Source organism: Anopheles funestus, chromosome 2RL, assembly GCF_943734845.2.
Source record: "Anopheles funestus chromosome 2RL, idAnoFuneDA-416_04, whole genome shotgun sequence".
Taxonomy (NCBI): Eukaryota; Metazoa; Arthropoda; class Insecta; order Diptera; family Culicidae; genus Anopheles; species Anopheles funestus.
The window spans coordinates 14,693,372-14,714,435 of NC_064598.1; the positions used below are offsets into that span (position 1 = coordinate 14,693,372).

The window sequence follows — 21,064 nt, forward strand, 5'->3', positions numbered from 1 at the left end:
TCGATTGGGAATTAATGGATTGCACAATTTACATAATTGACGACAGCAAATAAAGCGGCTACAAAACCACCTTTTGCATAAAGCTAACAAAACAATCGATCGATACCACCGATGCCTACAAGTGCAGGTGGTTAAGGTATATGGGAGGGAAGGATCATGTTATAGACCTGAACCTCTTTTGGTTCAATCTTTGTAAAGCCTGTTGAATACATGTACGTAACGTAAAGAAGGTGGCTATTAAAACAATTATGTTTAATTAAACAATTGCTGGAAACAAAACGACGTAATTGTTGGGTGAAAAATGCTCTGATGTCATGTGATTTTTTCCTCTCAACAAACTTGCTAGTTATTGAATGTTCTAGTGTTCCATTCTGTTGGTAACATAAAACCCATTATATCGTTTATAATATCAAATGCCAGTTAATGATGTGCCCGAAATAAAGTACCTCCTCTCGGTGCGTTCGGTTAATGACACGACCGGTTTGATGATGTTTGAGGTCAACGCAAAAGGATACGCTGATGCTCAATAATCAATTTGCAGGAAGTTGCTATGTTCGCCGGAGCAATAATGACCACCGGATCAGGGTTCGCCATACGCCATACAAGCTAATAAAACTCATCCCCAGCTTTATGCATCAAACCCCCAACCGACATTTGCAGAAACTGCTGCACGTACCTAACCTTGATCGTATTCCCTCCGGTGCTGCTGGGATGGGGACAAAAAAGGAGGGGTTTTGGGGGGATATGGAAAATGGACCAGAAACCGTAGTGCTTCCTTCATTTCTAGCGCACGTTCCAAATGAGCTGTGGAAATGTTTGAAGGGAAGGAAACGAATCCAGGACACTCGTCGAATGCGTTCCACATATCAGCACAACACGTTTTGCTGGAGTCTTCGTTGGTCGTTTTGGGACATTGAATGATTGGAGGGGAGGGGGGGGAGAGAGAGAGAGGGGTAGGGTTTGGGGGTGTATATTGCATACGGCACGAGATCGTTGACACATATACACATATTCCGGTCAATGATGCTACCGGACGGAGCAAACCTAGATCCCACCGCGCTAGTGCAATGTCAATAAACGCACCGTAAGGCAGTGCTCTTGAGAGGTTGATATTGTAATAATTGATGAAAGTAGTCTACTATCAAACATTTACTATTAGAATTATTTTAATTTAAGTCTTTCAGAAATTGTTCAAATAAGTTAAGCTAATTAAAATCCTCTTTACGGTCATTTCGTTTCTTCCGTACTGCTTCAGTTTGCCCAACAAATGTACCCTAATGAACAACGTTTGTACGTGCGTTACGAGCAGCCTAACCACACAAAAGAGGGCGCATCAACACTTCAGCCTGCACGAATGACATCAAAATGGTGCTTATTAGATTTTGTGATAATTATTCGTCACTTCCAAGCTGTCCCTGGTGCTGGGCGGCATTCTGTGATCTCGCTTCTCTTTGTTGCCTGGAAGCAAATGGTCGGAAAAATCAAGCTGTTTTATCAGAATGATTTATGTCCAATGGTGGAATGGTGGTCTCATCAGGATGCTGGCCGGAATCTTGATAGAAACGATGAGCGTGCACACACAGACACATCCGTGGCTGCAAGAGAGAAAAACACTAACTCGGCCACCGGAAAACTGCAACCACTGCTTCGGTGCAGGATCTTTTTGTACCACCAACAAAAAAAACCCATCACGTACTTGCCATCCTTCCATTCTCTGTGGGTATGTGAGAACGTTGCACCATTTTCACATTTCCGGCACAATGTTTCGCACTCGTTTCTAACCTTTATGTATAATGCTTTCCTTGAGAGTCCACCACGCGGTACAGTCAGCAGTATCTGTACGGGTCTGTTTAGAGTGAGCCTGAAAAACGACGGGTCACCACTAATTGAACCCATAGTCATTACTCATAGTTAGTGGGGTAATTTGTATGCTACTGTTGCAGTTGATGCTGCAACGTTTGTGCGGGAAGGCAGGAAACGGCAAAAGGGTTTTTCACAAAAATCTGCAAACTTCGCTCACCACCCGTCAGTGGTACGGGTTTTCCTTAGAGATGGTCGGCTTTTGTGTGAATTTTACGAACGACGTAAATGAGTTGTCATACCGTAAAGCAGCAGGAAAATTATAAACTCAATTTTTGGTGAATCTCTTTAGTGCCGTTAAGGGACATGTTCTAGACAATAGAGAAGCTTGTCTAGGAACGACGCCATGTTGTTCTTATTTGATGACCCAACAAGCGAATCTAGATGCGAGAATTTCAACAAATGTGATAACCTCCAATTTTAGAAACACACATATCGTCTATAAAGTATTAAAAATTTAAAACTACTCATATAAGCTCTGAAAAGCAGAGCGTATTGCATACTTTCAGGCAACTTTTAACATATGCATCGAATGCTATTACCTAAATCAATCCAGAAAGTTCAATAAACTTTAAGACGTCTGTAAACCATCCCAAAACATTCAACAAAATCATCTATCCATTTCCACCATATCACTCCTCACAAACCCTGATATTACTATTTTATTCCGCCAATTTTCTTTCATTAGCCAACAGCTAACAAACCAACGCCTTTCGTTTGTATCTTAAAATAAACTCACCAAAAAGGGGTGTGCGGCTATTGTTCGTTGCAGCTTTTGTTTTATGACATGAGAACTTCGATCCGGATAAGCCCTTCTTCGGTCGGTCGGTTTCATTTTGGGTCGAGATTCGTTCATCGTTCGCCCCAGAGTACTTCGGGTAGATTGGTATTAATTTGAGCGTTATGTTGCGTTTGTTTTTATTTCTCACATTACCCCGTCAATCATTCCACCACCACCCGCCCATCCGGAGCTGTGATTCAGATCATATATTATTCTGCTACGATCGCTCCCCAACACTCCCCTTTTTCTGAGGCTGTTTTTTGGGGTTTTCCTCCAAGACACACGTATAGAAAAGCCTTATGCCAAAAAAAGATCGAGCGACCAAGAAAAAGTGTGGAAAAAGAGCAGTAAATGTTCCTCTTCTCCCCCGGTGAATAGATGGCATAAGGGGTGCGGGAAAATCGGCTACGATAAAATATGATTGTTTTGGCATCGTTCGTTTGCGCTATGGTAGGCTAAAAATAGTCACAAAAATACACCCATCTTTTCCATTTCCGTTTGCTTTTCCTCCGATGCGTTGAGACACCGTGCCGAGAGGAAAATTCGTAGGTACGAGATTTTATGAAGAGTCGCGAGATTCGCGCACAAACACACAGACCGGCATCAAATCGGTTAAGTTATTCCTTATTGTATGGGTTTGTGTGTTTTTTTTGTATAACTTTGGTGACATAAGAATTTCACTGACAGCCGCCCACAAATCGTACCTCAAGCTGAGCGCCAAAAAGACGCACGATTAGATCGGTTCCGTGTGATGCGATTTTGTTCCCTCACACCGTGTTCCCCCACAGCATATCCTTACGTGGCACACACACAATTATGACCTTTACCCTTCAACTTGTGCACCGTACAGGGAAATGTTGAGGGAAAAAATCGCAACAAAAAAACAACAAATCATCGACGATCGTTACATAGCGACGTCCTTTCGGGAGTGGTCCGATGTAATAGGATCAGCTTTGTATGATTGGATGCAATCACCTGCGACCATGCGTGTCCATGTGGTTGATGGTACCGTGGCACCAGTTGTAGTGTACCATTTTAAGGCCCGGTTGCCAGTTTGTTTGACTCTCGTTACGCGCTTCCCGTTCATTGATCCACCATAACGAGTCCTTGGAGACATATTTAGTCCCAATCCTATTCTCTCGCGGCTTTGGGGAAGTATGTGACCGCAACAAAGCTTGCGTAACCATATTGGTTTTCCACTGGTCGTAAATATTATTTCAACGTTGCATGTCAACAATGCTTCCATGCTTCATATTTATTGTACCATTCTCAACAACAAAACTTATTGATTATTGTTACAGCTAACCGGTACCAGCAAATTCAATCATTCTCGTCAGAATTTGCTTGCCAGTTTTATGTTGACTTTACTTTTTTTTTGGGGGGAAAAAGCATGTGTTCTCTCATGAATAATACACCTTTCGGGGGAATGGATTACCACATCAAAATGTCTGCCGTGATGTACTCACGCTGCAATGCAATATTCACATCAGCGCCCGAAGTTGCTTCCAGTTAGGCAAAGTACGCAGTTTGTCCCGACATCTTCACATCTTCGTAATTGGTTAAGGAAGAAAAACGTGAAACCGTACTACCCGTTTGCCACCGTACGAAACATCCATCAGAGCTTAATAAAAGCGTCATTAATTTTTCCTTAATGTTCAGCATCAAACAAAATGCTTAGTCGAAAGTATGGTTCGAACGTCCCCGGGTGTACCCAGGATAATGCAAAATCCGTAATCTTCGCTCACCGAATTCTAATGAGCTTCTCGCTCGAAGCGCAAACACCACCGTAAGCGCTAAAACCTCGCGGCCCATGTTTAATCTTGGAAAAGAAGCTTCATTCTTGCGGCTTAACTGGCGCTGTTTGCGATACGGGGCTGCATCGACCGGTTCGGTGGAGTTTCGCAGGAACAAACAGTACATCGTTACATCGCATAAAAAAACCCCGGGAGCCGGGATGTTTGCTGCCAGACCAAACAGTGCTACTAGCGGGTTCGGGAGGTGATGCTGGATGGCCAGCATCGCAACAAATGGGTCAACGATATAGACACCGGCCAGTGGATACCCCATACCATGCGCGGGGATGGCGGGAAAAAAACAAGACAAGTGAACCAAAAACACGAAAGGTCCTTCCTATCGTAGAAACGTGTCGTGTTCGGAGGTTTCGGCTTAGCACCAAGCCATCGTTTGCCTGCTTCGATGTGCAATTTTCCGCCTGCTCGTAATGGATGGCCTAAATCCTCGTTGCCGGTTGGCAGTTCTCGTCGTAGAACCAACCAATGATGCTGCTGATGATGTTGCTGACAAACGGTAGAACATCCCAACCGGTACGCGTTTGGTTCTTGCGTCTGCCTTTTGGGTGGGTTGCAAAATGGAGTAGAAAGAAAAAAATCATGTGTCCGCCTCGGTTCGTTTTTCCTGAACCGAACGTGAAGGGTATTACGTGAAATTATTTTTATAAATAGCTGCCTGCTTAATGCGACGTTGATACACGGAGACCGTCACAATGCCGTCACACAGCCTTACACAGCTTGGAGAGTGATCTAGCAATAGCGTCACATCACATTTTCCTTTTGCAGATCATTGATCTTTCTTCTGACTTCACTATAAGGGCTTTCAACAGGGAAAAAAGTACAATTGTTCGTCAGAAATCAATGCTCATTATTCAGCTGGAAGTGATGATATGCTCCAGAAACGTGTTACACCGCAAAGGCGTGATTTGACGTCACGTCGTCATTTACTTCCTCGTAAGAATAATCGTCCTTCGATTTGATTGAAGTTGGTGGAGTGAGATTCTTCAAGCATCTGGCCAAGATGCTTCCATTCCATTCCTAAATCGACACCTGTTGTTTGCGAGTTTTTGGCATATGGAAACTTTCAGATCCGCAACTCGCGATGGTTATAAATTTAAACCGGCACGCTTTATGACACCAAAATGATGTGAAAAACCGAACTCCCGGCGGTAGTGCATAAATTTGCGTTTCAGTCGTAATACGATTTAATAAGCGCAAAAGAAAAAAGCAATCTATTAGTTAGCAAAAGTAGACTTATGATGTGTTTTTTATGTGTGGTAAACACAAGATGGTTTCTTGGAATATACATCAAGAACTTTAATGGATCTTCCTTACAAACCAAGCGATCGTGTCGCAAAGTGGAAAAAATAAATGTATAGTTGCTACCTTAGTGAAGAATACAATTTATAACACTTTATGTGGTTCCTTCTTGAATTCGCTTCAGGATTCTTTGTACGGTCAGCCAAACCAACCATCTCCTTATTTGTCATCTCAAGCTGAGAATTTCTTCAACAATCTAGCTGCATCTCATTTAAAACGAAATAAACACTTCATCGTTCACCATGCATTAATTGAAACTTTCCGCCTGCGATGCGGAACAACGCCACGATTCCCACCGTAAACAAAGAAAACCATGCGGCAATCTTCCAGTCTTGTCTACCGAGTAGCACTGCCACCGTAACTACTTCGCATACCAGCGGTTAAACCTACCAACATTGGGCGGGTTTCTTTCTCCGATGGAATCAAAGTTTCATCCACAATGCAACAACCGAGTACCGATCATCATCGTCATCATCATCGTTGTCGTCATTTTTGCACACACCTTCATCTGGGTTTCGTTTTGCGTGGTCCTCATTTGCCATGTCAGATACTTCACCGACGGCTCACTCTCACTCACTCGGTGCGTACATCATCCGCACCGAACAAAGACTATTAATCAACACCTGGCTGTACGGTTGGGCGGAAAAACGGAGTCAGCTGTGGCTGGTAGCATTTACCCGGGTGTACAAATTTGCCCACCGTGTGCGGGACGGCGATCGTAAGAAACAATCATTCCGCGATGACTTTTTGGGGCAGACTGACAGACGAGCTGATGGGCGGAGATGGACTGTGGACGTTTATGCCGCCAACGAAATGTGGCGCTCGTTGATGCCGCACAGAACGTTGGTCGGTTTTTCCTACCGCTGGTTGATTTCAGTTAGTTTCAGTGCACGAGCACTTGCTGAGCTATTCCCAAGTCGTGCTTCGCTACCGGAAAAAAATGAAACCTATTTTTCAATTTGCTCTGGAATTTTGAAGAGATAATAAAATATAATGTACAACCATAAACGACCTGTTTGTTGAGCAGGATGGTTTTTGTGTTTGACAAATGGTACGGAAACGTCAGGGGAAAATGTATTCAAATGTATCTTTCTGATGTTCACATTGCTGAATGGAAGGAATATTATCGCGATAAAGTTATCTATTTTTAGGATGGAGTATAGTTAAGCAAATAAAGAAATAGTCGAAATATAGTGGAATCAGTCAGAAATTATTTACTATGATCTCTTCACGTCTAATAGAATTTTATCGATGTCTTCTCTTACCTGATGGCTGACTATTTATTAACAATAATGATCCACAGCTGAGAAATCTATAAATATTGCTGGAACAACTTCGAATTATCATTTGTTAATATCTTTGACAATTAAAGGTGGAAGCAATAAACCTTCCAACAACAAAAGAAAACTATACTACTTCGTATTCTTATGATTACTCTTTGTCTCATATAAGATTTATCTGTCATCTGTTTTTTTTTAATGCTAATATACAAGCTTTTCTTCCACAATGAAACAACTAAAGCCGGTACGACGCACGTTATCTCCATTCCCGGAATTGTAAGACACACTCTGAGCACATGTTCACGCACCTCATAAATAAAGTTGTACTCCACCATTTAATGGTACAACGATCTCGCGATAAAGACAACGATCCATTTCAACGAGCATTACTCGTTGACATTTAGCTCTTGTAAGAGCTGACAAAAAAAGAGCAAAATACGGGGTAAAAAATATAAAACTCGATCTACGACGTGCGTCTACGCATCGTACCATTCAACCGGTGCTGTGCCCCGATGCGTACCGGCCGATGAGTGATGCGTGCAAAATGTGGCCGTTCAAGAGCAACATCGATCGGCCTGCCGCTCGCTTTAACAAAAAAAAGCCTCCCAATACCGCCACCAGCACAACCGAAGAGACGAAGAAAAACCTCATCCACGCTCTTTGTTTTCCTTTGTTCGTGCGCGATCTAAACTACGAAGCGTGAGTTCCATTCATCGTCGATCAGCTTGTCGTCGGCTAAACTTGGCCTAAATGATCTCCCGCAATGTCTGTTTGAAAAGAGTCGTTCCCTTCCTTACTTCGTCTCAACCAAGCCGTTGGTGTCTCGTTTTTTCCGCCAAGAAAAATATACAAAACAATTACAAACGCAAGTGTAAGTTAGCAGAAGGAAAAATTGAACTTCGATCGTGTGCCGTCTGCCATCTTGCTGGGGCCGTCTGTTTCGCACACAGGTGACGATGAAGTGAATTTCCGCGCGATCCAATCGGTCGGAAAAGTTACACCAGCCAGGGTACTTCCGTAATGCGGAAGGGAAGGACAAGCGCGAACCGTGATGAACCGAAACGGATTGAATGGTTACCGTATGGGAAGGATGAATGTTGGTGGGTGTTTGGTTGGTTGGATTGGTTAGTTGCGGCTATTTAACCGAGACGCCGATACGCCATGAATCAAGCCCACGGTGAAGGTTAGCATCGTTGGTACGCGGGACTGTTAATTTTAGAACCGATTCCGCGACCAGAACAGTGTGCGTTTATGTTTGATTTACTCGTTTCTTCTCTTTTTCAATTTACTACCACATCTAGAAAAAGAGAGAGAGAGAGAAAGAGAGAGACATAATTCGCGGAATCGCTCGGTATCAAATGAAAGACGGAAATGGCGTTTTTGAAGTGGACCCAGATGGTAAGCGAAAGATGGTCCAATTTCCAATTTAAAGTCAGCTTCCGTGGTGGGTAATGCTTAGACATTAAACAATGCTTCCATATTCCGTGATGGGAAATTTAAAATTCGTCATGTACCAAGGGTCTCCAAGGCAAATACGTTTCATCCCTTCCAAAGCTAACCTTGACAATCGATCGTTTACAAAATGCGATAATAGAGCATGTCATGCTTTACAATCGATATCGACCCTTCGCGTCAAGGACGGCCCGGACCTTTTCTAATGGTCCCATTATGCTTCTTGCCGTACTCCACCCATTCCTACAAGAGAGGGTAACTACTATCTGCACGCAAAACTAGGCGCCTTGAGGTTCCAAAAAAACCCTTTTTTACGGAAGTGAATTACAAAATGGTACTTGTGCTTGTGAGACACCATCAAACAACGGTGATCCCTTACCGTCCTGTACGATATTGTACGATATTGATTGAAGTTGAACCGTGGGCATTAATGTTGAGTAATGTAGGGTACCGCAACTACTCATCAAACATCACGTAACAGCAGCCACCAAGACGTGCAGTGATAGGATAGTGTTGACCACTTCCAACTCAACACAGCATGAATTGCTTGCTAATTATTTGATAAATAACCTTTAATGAATTATTAATGCATCGCCACTGCGGTACGCTAGTGCATGTACACACAGACAAGGACAAGGTAGGCACGGTGCGCTATAAATACGCTCACCAGTAGTTTGTCCGTTGTTTCACAGGTGCAAGGAGAATTCTTATGTCTCAAGGACGCAAAAAGGCATCCCCAAGGGCGAGAGTAATTCTAGTGGGGATTTTTATTGTAACACTAGACGCAATCACTTGAGTGAAGTCACAATTTCCTTTCATTTTTGTCGCCCTTACCATTATCCTCATGATGTGCGTTAAGCTTCAAGAATAAGCAAGAATTTTCATTTACTTTCGTCTGTGGACGTAAAAATCCCACAGGAATTCCGCTTTTCCAACGAACCACTGTTCCATTCAGCTCCATCATCCGTGTCGAATGTCGGATGCATTTCAATGCACCAACGATGATGCTTGACACATACCATTGGCAGGTGTCAGCAGTGAACAACACTTCCTTCTTGAAAACATCATCAGACATCAGACAGTACTGACAGTACAATATGTGGTCATGGTTCTGCGGCCATGTTTCACCTTGTGGCCTTTTGCGAGATCCGCGTGAAGAAAATGAACTTTAATTAGATCAAGCAAGGAGAACAGTTCGGAAATCCATAATTCGGTTTTTTGGTTCGCAGTTGGTGTCACTGGTTGAAGGTGAATTGAGTTTTTTTTTGGCCTTTTTGTAACTTTGCCAAGCTTACGATGTTTGACGATGTCTGGTGGTCTAGTAATCATGATGATGGGTTTGAATGCACTGCACTGTATACTCATGACATAAGAGCGCTAGACATGACTTGCCATAAAACATCGGCCACTTCCAGCTCATTAAATGGGAAGGTTTTGAGCGTGTTCTTATATAAATTTACATACATACAATTCTGGCGAACGAAAACGTTCGATCAAACACACACACACACAAGTGTACCGGTTTTTAGTAAACTGAAGTAATTAATCGGTTCCAGCTCCTGGAGTAGTTGAGCTCCTCCACCGGAAACGAAAACCTTTGACCACACGGTGTCCACCTCTCTGGAGAAGAGAACGCGGAATCTCCCGTAGTGAACGAGAATTCCGCCCCGTCGTTGTCGTTGGTGTGAAGGGTAATTTTAACACCGGTCATGTTCTTGCGTCATACACGATCAGAGTCCGGCTCCATCCACATGGACGCATTAATTGTCGATGACTTGTCAACTACCTGAATGCCGGTGTCAGACTCGTCCGTAAATGATCGGTTTTGATTCCAATTAACACGCGAACGGCTGGTCGTACGATATTCCCTGCCCCGGGAATCTTCCACCGCCGTTCGGCTGGAGGAAGTTTTCGGACGGTCCTTTAGTGGAATGTGGAACTGAGGCGGGTTGGTATGATTTTATGAGCGTCGTAACAATACGGGCGCACGTTTGGTGTTTCGAAGGGTTTTTTTTCTTGGTGCAGCAGGACTTAGTTCAGTTTGCTGAAATTTAATTAAAACAGCAATTACACAGCGCCATTGGGTTGTCTCGTTTTTCGTCACTGCAAAGTCAGTTGTGAAATTTGAAGTATTCTACAGCTGGATTAGGTGAACCTACAAGTTTTGATGATTTTATGAATGCAAAATATTTTCTGATTATTATTTTTATTTCGTTAAAACAATGTTAGTCAAATTAAGCAAATAAGTCACAAAATGTCAAAGGCACCTCATTAACTACCAATGGACGAAATTCCCGGTGGTTTGCGTGTGGATTGTGGGTCGGTTACGCGGGACTAAATATCTTGCTGCGGATATTTAAAAGACAAGGAAAGCTGAAGTTTTAAAGCCACAAAAAAGAAGAAATATTGCCAAAATTAAATACCAAATAGTTAACAAACTACTATTGATAATTATCTTCCATGTGTTTTTCTTTCTATCTCGCTTCATAAACCTTTGAGTCTATTATAATCGACAATAGCTCACGAGCAATTTTTTCACCCAATGGTTCACAAGCCCATTTCCATGTTTCACTAGCTACAACTACCGTCCAATTACGTTCGGTTATTTGTCGTTTTGCAACGGTTCGCCTCGAATCCGTTCCCAATTTACAGCATCCTCGGCGAAGTTTCCCTGCCCAAAATGCTTTCCGTGCCAACTCAACCGAACCAAGTGAAAGCACATTTTGCATGATGCATGGGTCGAAGCTTACCTGCAAAATCGTCGCACCTCCACCTTCCACATCGGCTACCGAAACAATTAGCGAAAAGCTTTGTACGTTTGTTTGACAAAGGTTTGGCTGACGAATGAGTGACAACTTGCATTGTTCATTTTTATGTCACAATGGAAGCACAAAAGCAGTGGATTAAACGTCATATTGTACTGGAGCTGAAAGCGAGGAGCGGGAGGATTCGTAATCATTTCCAGAAAGTTGTAAGAGTTATATGTCAGTTACCTTTTTTCTCCCCTCGTTGAGAAAATTCGCGAAACAACATAATCCGGTGCTGATTTTACCGGATTATTCCAACGCCCGATCTGCATATACTCGCAGCTCAATGATTCATAGGGCGAACATCGGATGGTGATTGATAAGAACCAGATGGATAAACGTTTCACACTGCATAATGCGGCCCGCGTTAATTACATTCTGTCTACACTAACATTTGTGCATAAGGCAGACAAGCTGATCGCCATACATACGTCCGGTTTTTGGTGGATGGAAAAACATGATTTCCAGATAAAGTTGTACAGATTAATTTTATGTCTGTGCACGGAGAAGAAAAAAAACGCTCCATTCGTTCCACCGATTCGACTCGCTACAGGTATCGGTAATGATGCACAAATAAATAATCCCACATGGGCGCGGAGTTGTATTGGAATTGGGCGAGCTACTGTTTAAAAGAGGGAAATCTTTATCCTAACAGCTCGATGGTTTGCCTTTCCATCCGGATTTGAATCATTTATCGTGGCGGTAATGTGCTTCAAACTTACTGCTGCTTAATGCAGACGAATGATCTCGATCTTAAATCCAGAAATTGAATCTTTTTTCTTGTTATTATCGAGTACCAATAAGCATTTTTGTAACTTTTCTTTCACACCATTTCACAAGCACCTCATGAAAGATTAGCTTTTTGGCAAACAATTATCACCTTCTCAAGGTAATGGTCAAAGTGGTTAGAAAATGGCGTCACCTGTCTGGCAAACTATTCGCATACCGACACAATCAATCAGTCCACCTACTACGTCGCATCGCCGTCGGTTGCGATTTGCGTCAAAAAAAACCGAACGAACGAGCGGCACCTCGCTCATGTCAACATCATCCCGCGGCTTGGTGTGTATTTAATTCAAATTTAATTTCCATGCATATAAACATTTATTCAGCTTGATCGAGACGGCGGGTCGACATTATGCTGGTGCTCGGTACACAACTGAAAACAAGCCCTCGGGAGGTGTGCGCCACCCGCTAGACGATAACAAAAACAACGCAACGCACCATGGCTATTGTAAACGGTATTGTTGCCTAATAGCTGAGCGCATCCGAAACCACCCACCGGAAGTCGCGTTCCCGGGGAGGCGATTGATGGTGACGGCAAAGGACAGCAACGTCGATAAGCTGCCGTCGTCCCATGAGGGATGCAAATCGGATTGACGTTGTCAATTGCCACTGATGTTCTTGGGGATAGCTGGGTGGAAGTAAACATTGTTTAGGGAAATGACGCTGACGAGTGTCTTATGGTTGGGTATGGATTGATAAATGCTTCATTTGCAGTTGATTTTGTAAATAATGAGCAATTAAGGATTATTCTGTAACTCAAATTATTTTTTTCTAACTTTAACTAATGCTTGTTTGCTTTATTTTATTTACAGATTCGAGAAGATTTCAGAGTATGCAGAGAATATAAAATCCAGCTGAATTTCCTTTAGGTAAGTTTGATTGAATTTCAACTTACTTTTTCCAATAAATTGAATATTTCGATTTTTCCCCCATTCATCTTAAAAATTATTATTTTTAAAAATTGCTTTTGGTATTGGTAAAAGGACAGTACAGTTAATATGTGTTCGATAGAATTGGTTTGATAAGAAATTTCCAATAAAATGTAACTTCCTGAGAGAAATTAGTTCTGCAAAATTATTTAACAAAAACAGATGTAAATGACGTAAAATGGCTTTGCGTTTTGCTACCACCACAAACACTCAAAGTATTTACAAAACTAAGAACAAATTGCTATTTCCTTCGCTTCTATTAAAGTTATCTTTCCAAACCAAATCCTATGTTGTGAGAATATAGTGACCTACCAGGAAAATTCTCTTCTACCACGATTCTTCTGTACTTCCAACCAAATGTTTTGTAAAGCTTTACAGTCAACCGGTAGTCAATCCATGCTTTAGGCCACCGTAAGCAACCGTCACAGTAAACAGAACTCCATGACCATCGTTGCTAGAATGTCACGCCAGCAAATTCGAAAGTCCTCCAGCCTGAACCGCACCATAACTTTTACCGCAAACATGTGTCTCAAAGTTTCGAAGATTCAATTTTCCTGCCCATCGCACCCGGGACCGGGGGCATTTGATTGCATTGTTTGATAAGCGGAAACTTCTCAAACCGAGTTTCGTTAGGAACCGTCGAGAAGCATCGGGAATGTCGGCACAGCAGAACGTGACTGGCCCGTCGTGGACCGAATGGTCACACGCGCACTGGCGTTATGAAAAATGAAAGTCGAAAGTTAAACAACGTCAAAACGCTACACGATCGATCGATCCCAGCACGCAAAAGGTCAGCTTTGGATGGTGGAAAATCGGGGAAAAGGATACCGCTTCATGCGGAGGATCAGATTGCCCGGTTTTCGATCAGTATGTATTAGCTTTCCAATCCATCACGAACATGGTTCGGCGTGTTAATCAATAATGGCTTACGATTGAATAGAACATACTTACTCATAAAAGTTCCAATTGATTACCGACGTGCAAAACTGTTTGCTACAAATATTAATTAAAAAATAATTTGACAATATTTCAAGCGGCCAGATCAAAGCGCAACAAGAACGATTTAGAACGAACTACCAAAAAGTAATTTCGTGTAGGCCCGGACCGCCTCCATGCTAAATCGTGCTTGAACGTACGAATGCATGCAAAACAGCAAACATGGTCACATCGTTATCAAAATTAACATTTTTCCATCGTTGTCTTCGGTTGTTATTACTACAAAACAGGAAAAGCGCTCCACGTACGAAGATTGATGGATGCTTTTTGTGGGTACACCTCCATCATGCTTGTTCGTTCAGCCATCCTCTCATCCGCCGCTAGCTAATTTACGCGTTCGGTTCACCTAAGCTGACGCGCGTTTTTGTACGACGAACAAACGCCAACATTTATCACACCATCCGAAATGGCCAGACCGGGAAGGAATACTTTCGCGTCATCCTGCGGCAAGTTGTTTAGTATGCAAATGTAGCCACCAGAGTGGCCCGGTTGCTGACTGTGATCGCTAACGATCAACAATAAAGCGATTAGCGATGTGGTACGGTATCGACGATTTGCATTGGCTGTCGATCTTCACTGAAAAAACGGACTAAGAATAAAACCGGAAACAGTTCCCAAGTGACAAGTGAAAAAAAAGAAGCTAAACAGGTGCTAGTCCACCAGCAATTCATATCGCGCGCGTGTAGGAAGTGAGAGAATAGTGCCGATAAAAATGCGTTCACACCACTTTCAAATCATACGAATATGGTTTGCGATGCTAATTTTATGATTTGTTGTGGTCCCAAACGGTCTGTGGTTTGGGGCGTATTTTTTTTCCTCTCCCTCTCTGTCTACTTTATTTTGTATTACTGATGAGCCAATCTACTCATGCTCCACATCTCGCCCATGCAGCATAGAATCGTTCCAGTTTCAGGAGGTGGAATTTGAAACCAAAAACCCCAACTGTGAGTCAGCTCCCGGGGATTGTCTGATCGTTTGCCGAAAAAGGGGCATGAGACATGAATGGGAATTCGAGTGTACCGTATTTGGATGGACTGGTTGCGAGCGGGTTCCGGTTTTAGCCACAGGCCATGTAATGGTTGGAAGTCCGCGAAACGGCTCGGGGAAAAACACGGTGTCCCCACCGTGCTGCGCTTTCTGACGGCATGACAAATGTTGCAAAAGTTTGGTGAAATTTATGAATTCCCCTGGTTGGAGGTGTGCCCGCTGGTAAAAACTCCCCGGCGGAAATTGAATGGTAAATTCGTGTTCAATAAATGCTAACGCAGCCATTCGTTGTAATCGAACGCGAACTGGACAAATGTGTAATACATCACTGGACGGGTAGGAAGAACATAGCTATTGAACAAATGTTGTATGTTAGGTATTTCGTTTGTCTGCGATAACTGTGCTGAAACGTGGTGATGTATCTCTCCAAATAATTCGACCACCTAAATCAGTGGCTAACAAGTGCGTGGGCAAAATCTGATAAATTCTTGTATCAAGAATTTTAAAAGGTTTATAACTTTGGGTTCAATTCCTAATGATTAGTTTATCCAACAGATGTCGCTTATCGAACATAGTACATGTGCCTAGGCTTTATTATTTGGATCTCATTATTGTGACAAAAACATTACTTTGAAGAATATAAAGGATCAATAAAGAATATAGAATAAAGAATATAGAGGTTCATATAAATCGATGTATCGTATATGATTTAGTCGAGACCACCTCTAGATGTTAAGTCATAAAGTAACATTTGCCGACACACAAATCCATACGTTCTCAGTTCTCTTCTACCGGTGCCAGACTGACTGGTACGGCAAAGCCTGTTTTGTGTATCGATTGGATTTATAGCTTTGCAATTCCAATGCATATCAACAAATGGAAGAACTATCAATCGGCCAACACAATCGATGTTGTTTTGTCCATTTTTAGAAACTTTTATGACCCCCAACAGCTTATAGAATTTGAGTTAGCAACAGAATAGTGATTTTGCTGACGTTACAAAAACTGCATTCATTATAGTACAAAACTGTAAATTTCCTTATCATCAGTTGGCGGTATTTTAAGCACTTCAGAAACAAACAAATGCACTTAGCAAAATGCTTTAACATGTTTAGTTGAAACAATCAACACTTTAAACCATTTCACCGATTTCACAACATTACCTCCGTTGCGTAACCCAAAAAGCTAGAAACAAATTTAGAAAGCCTCCCAAGTTCGTTAGCTCATTACGTATTCGAGCTTTACAAGCACTAACACATTTTCATAATATCAATCTTCATCACTAGAGCTTTCCTTCCCGGTACACCATTTGCTCTCCTTTGAGCCATTCTGTAGCGTTACCCTGGGTGTTGCCTTTCCCAAGAATCGCCGGCATACCGATATTGGATGTATAATTGCCAAGCCCAGAGACCAAGAATGGTACGATGAAACGAAAAATAAAAAAAAACGAAAGGTCGAAAATGGTTCACTTCTCGAACGATCTTAATACTAATGGCTTTCGCCGGCGAATCAGGCTCGCGTGTCACTGTTGCTGACCGCAAAAGCATAGTCTCCGTCAGCTGATACTCAATTGCCAGGCAGCCGGCACGAATGTCCACCCACGGGGAACTGGAGAGACCTCCAGAAATAGAGTCCCCGGTGAGTCCCTCTAGCGATACATATTCAAGATGAGGATCGATTAAAACAAAAGCATAGAAGTAGCGTTTACGTATCGGGACCATTTTATTGAAGGACGATAAATTAAACGGTGATGCATAATAGAGAGTTATTGATCAAATTTTGATTCAGAAATGTTTAACCTAGACGCAAAAGAACGTACTTTTTCATTCAAACATTTGCATACCATACAGTTCCATTATGCAGTGAGGTGACAAGCTTCATTTTTAATCGCCCTGAACAAAAAAGATAATTTAAATACGACCAAACACCATCTATCTTACCCTGTCAGATTACACAGCAAAACTTTGAGAAATATAAACGATCCAAGGAAAAAAAACCCGATGTTGCCTGCTGGTTCGTTACAGTTTTTTTTTCTGGTCATTCGTCCATTACTATGTTCACGCAGCGTCGTCAGTCAGTCTGGTGAAATTCAAAACTCAATCCCCTATATACTGTGGGTGCTCTCAAGCACCAAACCTGCGGTCAATGTCAAGCTGTGAGGGTAAAGTGTCAGAAAGGTGTGGTTTTTTTTCAACAAGCATCCGTTTTTTGCCTTCGAGTTCGTCCCTAAGTTCTCTACATGTCATTCCAGTTGCTGTCGTTGCAGCCACAAAGGAGAAGCTTGTGTTGCGAAGTGTCTCGTTGCGGGAATACAACAAAAAAAGCGCGTTAGTATCTCGCGGTTTTTTTTGCTCCACAGATCCGGACATACCGCCCCATAAACGAACAATCAGATGTCAGATCTTCGAGCATTGACACTTTCTTTCCGCCAACGCGTTTGCATATATTTTACTTCACCCGTGGCTCTACGGTGCGAGAAATGACAACTCATGATCGTAACATATAGTCTGCCCAGGGTTCTGCCCAGGATGACACTACTTCAAATTTGTCTTTCCAAGCTTAATCCGACCCAGAAGCCAAGCCAGCTCGTGTTCCCATCGATGATTCATACTCAAACGGGTTTTTCGTTGGGTGGTTAAGATAGCTTCCCGGTTTCATCTTAAGACACTTGGAGACAGTGCTCGGGTGAGGTATACATCCGATTACTGCTGTGGAAACGATGATGAACGACGACAAGCCGTCTACCAAAAATGGTTGTTAGTGATCAGATGACGGGTAGACTACAAGGCAGGCACAAAAAAAAGAAGCAGTTAACCGGTACTAGATCCATGAGCTGGCATTGGCACCCGGTTGTCTCGTGATGGCGGGATCTCGCGCAATACGTGTAGCATGGTTTCGACTGCGAAGTAATAGTTGAAAAATTACTTCGCATGACTTCATAAATGTGTAACTGGAGAATTCTAGGAGTAACCTACTTTCCTGATCAGTGATATTACACCTTTGGAAGACATTTTATTTATAGAAGAATATTTGAGTACTGCCATTTCTCCCATTCTCTGTCGGGCATGATCAGTAAAAGTCTCACTCTATCAACATTTGCTTGCTTGAGGACAAGGCAAAGCCATTTGCTGAACGATTGTACGGTATTTTAGGATTAATTCATCAATGTCGGAACCACTTCCATCAAGCATCTTGAGTGTGTTACCATTTTTGGAAGACAATAAATTGATGTTGTTCTGGAGATATTCGAGAAATGCAAGTGTCCATAGAGTTGGTTAAATAATTACCATCAGCAAGGAGGACATTTGATTAATATGTGTAGCAGGTATTGCTCCTCTCAAGGATCTCACCTAACATAAGTTCACGTGCGATAACACACCCATTTTGTGTACAACCATATCATGTCACTCGTACTACCGTAATGTGCGTCTTTGTTTGGTATAAATACACCACCCGCACACCAACTGACTTCCTAATTCCCCAAGAGAAATGTGTAAAAAAGAAGGCAAACATACAAACGGAGAAGGTCCGCACGGTGATTACCGGGAACTGAGTTGTGTCTTCTGTCGTACGCATTTCCCATTCCGGGAACATATTCCCGGAAGCGTTGGTAGCATTCCTTTCGCAAGGCACAAACATCCGGTTGTGCTACTACTATTCACTCGTACTGGGAATTGAGGGACGGGTTTTTTTTTGCCAGCGAAAAACGCACGCCCATAGTGTAACCGTTCGGCGAGTCGTTCTCAAAAGCTGTCCTTGAGCAGATAATGTGCAGGTTTTGCAGCAAAAAAAAGCTGCACCAAAACAAACGAAACAAGCACTCCGATTTGGAATTGATTCTAGCAATTTTGCAACCAATTCCATAGTCGCAGACGTGTCTCCATTGATTGCTGCTTTCCAGTGCAACGGCCATGGGAAAGGATGTTAAAGTATGCTGAATTCCTTTTTCTTCTCTTCTTCATCCGTAACTCGACTAACCATTGGTAGCGTGATATCCTTCGTTAAGCTCCGGAAGGTACGTATGATTGAAATGACTTCCACTGCATAAAGAATCGCTCCCGATCGATGCTGCCATTTTGTGATGGATACCCGTTAGTACAAGTGTACAAAAACTGTCTTTGAATCGATTTGACAGTTGGTTAGCAATTGACATGGATAAAACCAAGCAAAAGGCATTATTTTTTCTTGTTTTTCAACTATCGATCGTACAAAAACCCATATAACCGATCAGAGCAATGGACGAAACAAAAACATAGTCAATCAAAATGAGCCACAAGCACACAAACACGCTGAAAATACAAATAAAAAAATACTCGCAAAACAAAATGAAATTTTCTTTTTCGTGTAACACGAGCCGCATGAAGGGCAAATGCAAAGAAAGCGAGAAAAATCTAATCAAAATAGGAAACTTTCACCCTCCTTGACATGCATCGGGCAGCAAACTTGATCCTTACTGGATGGAACTGTCCACCCGGAGGTACTTGACCATTTTAACGGCGTGTGCTTTGTGCATGTGGGCCGTACGGCTTCTTCCCCGGTGGGGGGGGGGCCGAAAGGGACAGTGGAAGAAGTTTATATTTTTAGTAAATATTCTGCATCTGAAAGTTCACGCCCGGCGGCAGAATGCGAAAGGCACGAAACGCTAATAAAACATTCGCTCCGGTAGCATATTTCAGTTTCCATCCTCGTCGCCGCTACCGCTGCAGTATTGGATTCGTATTTCTCATGCTTTTCTTCTGGTTTATGCATATTCTTGCCAGTAACAGGTGACGGTTTGTTGCTCCGAACGCTGGTGCCCAATGTTTGCCGAGGCACGTTTTCTCATAAAGTTCCCAGTGTTCGGTACGGTACGGATGTGTCTGACACTGCTTTTGCCGGTTGTGTTCATCTTTTTTTTTTGGAGGTAATGTTCTTCACATTATCCCAGCCAGTTCGGCCAACGGGCCATAGAATGAAATGTAATGTTTACCTGATCGGAACAGGATGTTGGGGCTGACTTTTAGTTGGTTCTTGTAAAACAGAACTATGGGACATTGATTTTGCTTTCCTCTGAGCAAAAGCGGAACAAAGTTTAAATTATGTTGTTCTCCCTTTTGCCTGACTGTTACTCTCTGTCTTTTCGTAATGTTTTATTCTATATCGCATTTGCCGCTTTTATTACCAGTACCGGGAAGTTTCTGTTTGATGTCTACAATCCAACAGACGTTTTGCCGTAACAAGCTTCCATTCCTCAAGATTCCCTAAGACTTTATTACATTTTTTTCTTTATGTTTTATGTATAGCATAGTTTTTCCTTTCAAATACCTCGATTATGAAATGTAAATTAAATTTGCATTTTTTTGCACTTTTTTTATGCAACAAAACAGATTTTAAACCAGTTGGATTACCACTCGAAGTGTACAATTTTGTTGAAGAAAAAAAATTCCATAAGATAATAAGAACTGCCTAAAAAAATTCATCGGAACACGTGTTGAAAAGTATGAATGGAATATATTGTTTTATCACTCGCAAACATGCTAATTTAACGTCTAATTAATTAAACGTCCATGTGAAGGAAACCTGGTAGATTCAAACGATACCACCAAACAAAACGTTTACCGATGCAAAACGTTTACCACTCGGCTAATGTTTACAAGTAATCGCTCTGCCCAACGGTCATCACACGCGGCTTTATATCTAGGGGGCAATTCAATCCTATTAACACCATCGCATACTTACGGCACATTAGCTCGTTACCTCGTGTCACCACCAGCGGTAGGAACCGGCTTCAGTTTACGCATCAATCAGAATAATATCAGCGGAAGGAAACAACCTGCCCTGCTTCCCCGGTGCGACATTCAACACCATTTTTTTTAGAAGAACAGCACATGCTTCCGGTTTGAAAATCGTTGTTTGAAACGTGATTGAGATTAATAAATCACCCAGCGAGTTTCGCTTCTTTTTTTTGTTTGCGTCTGCCAGACAGACATCGTAACACACTAGATGAGATTTTAATTGGAAAATGACAAGACTAGTGACTGGTGAACATGGATACATTCTAAGTGTGTGTGTGTGTTTTTTGCAATGGAGGGGAATT

General features: G+C 42.3%; 1 long non-coding RNA gene across 1 annotated transcript in view; it reads left to right on the forward strand.

The window, feature by feature from the left end:
• LOC125765213 (uncharacterized) overlaps nucleotides 1–21,064 on the forward strand; it is a 60,896-nt gene that overhangs the window by 19,816 nt on the left and 20,016 nt on the right. The window contains exon 2 of the long non-coding RNA XR_007418526.1: nucleotides 12,889–12,945. This is a non-coding gene — a long non-coding RNA (uncharacterized LOC125765213). The remainder of the gene's footprint in view (nucleotides 1–12,888; nucleotides 12,946–21,064) is intronic.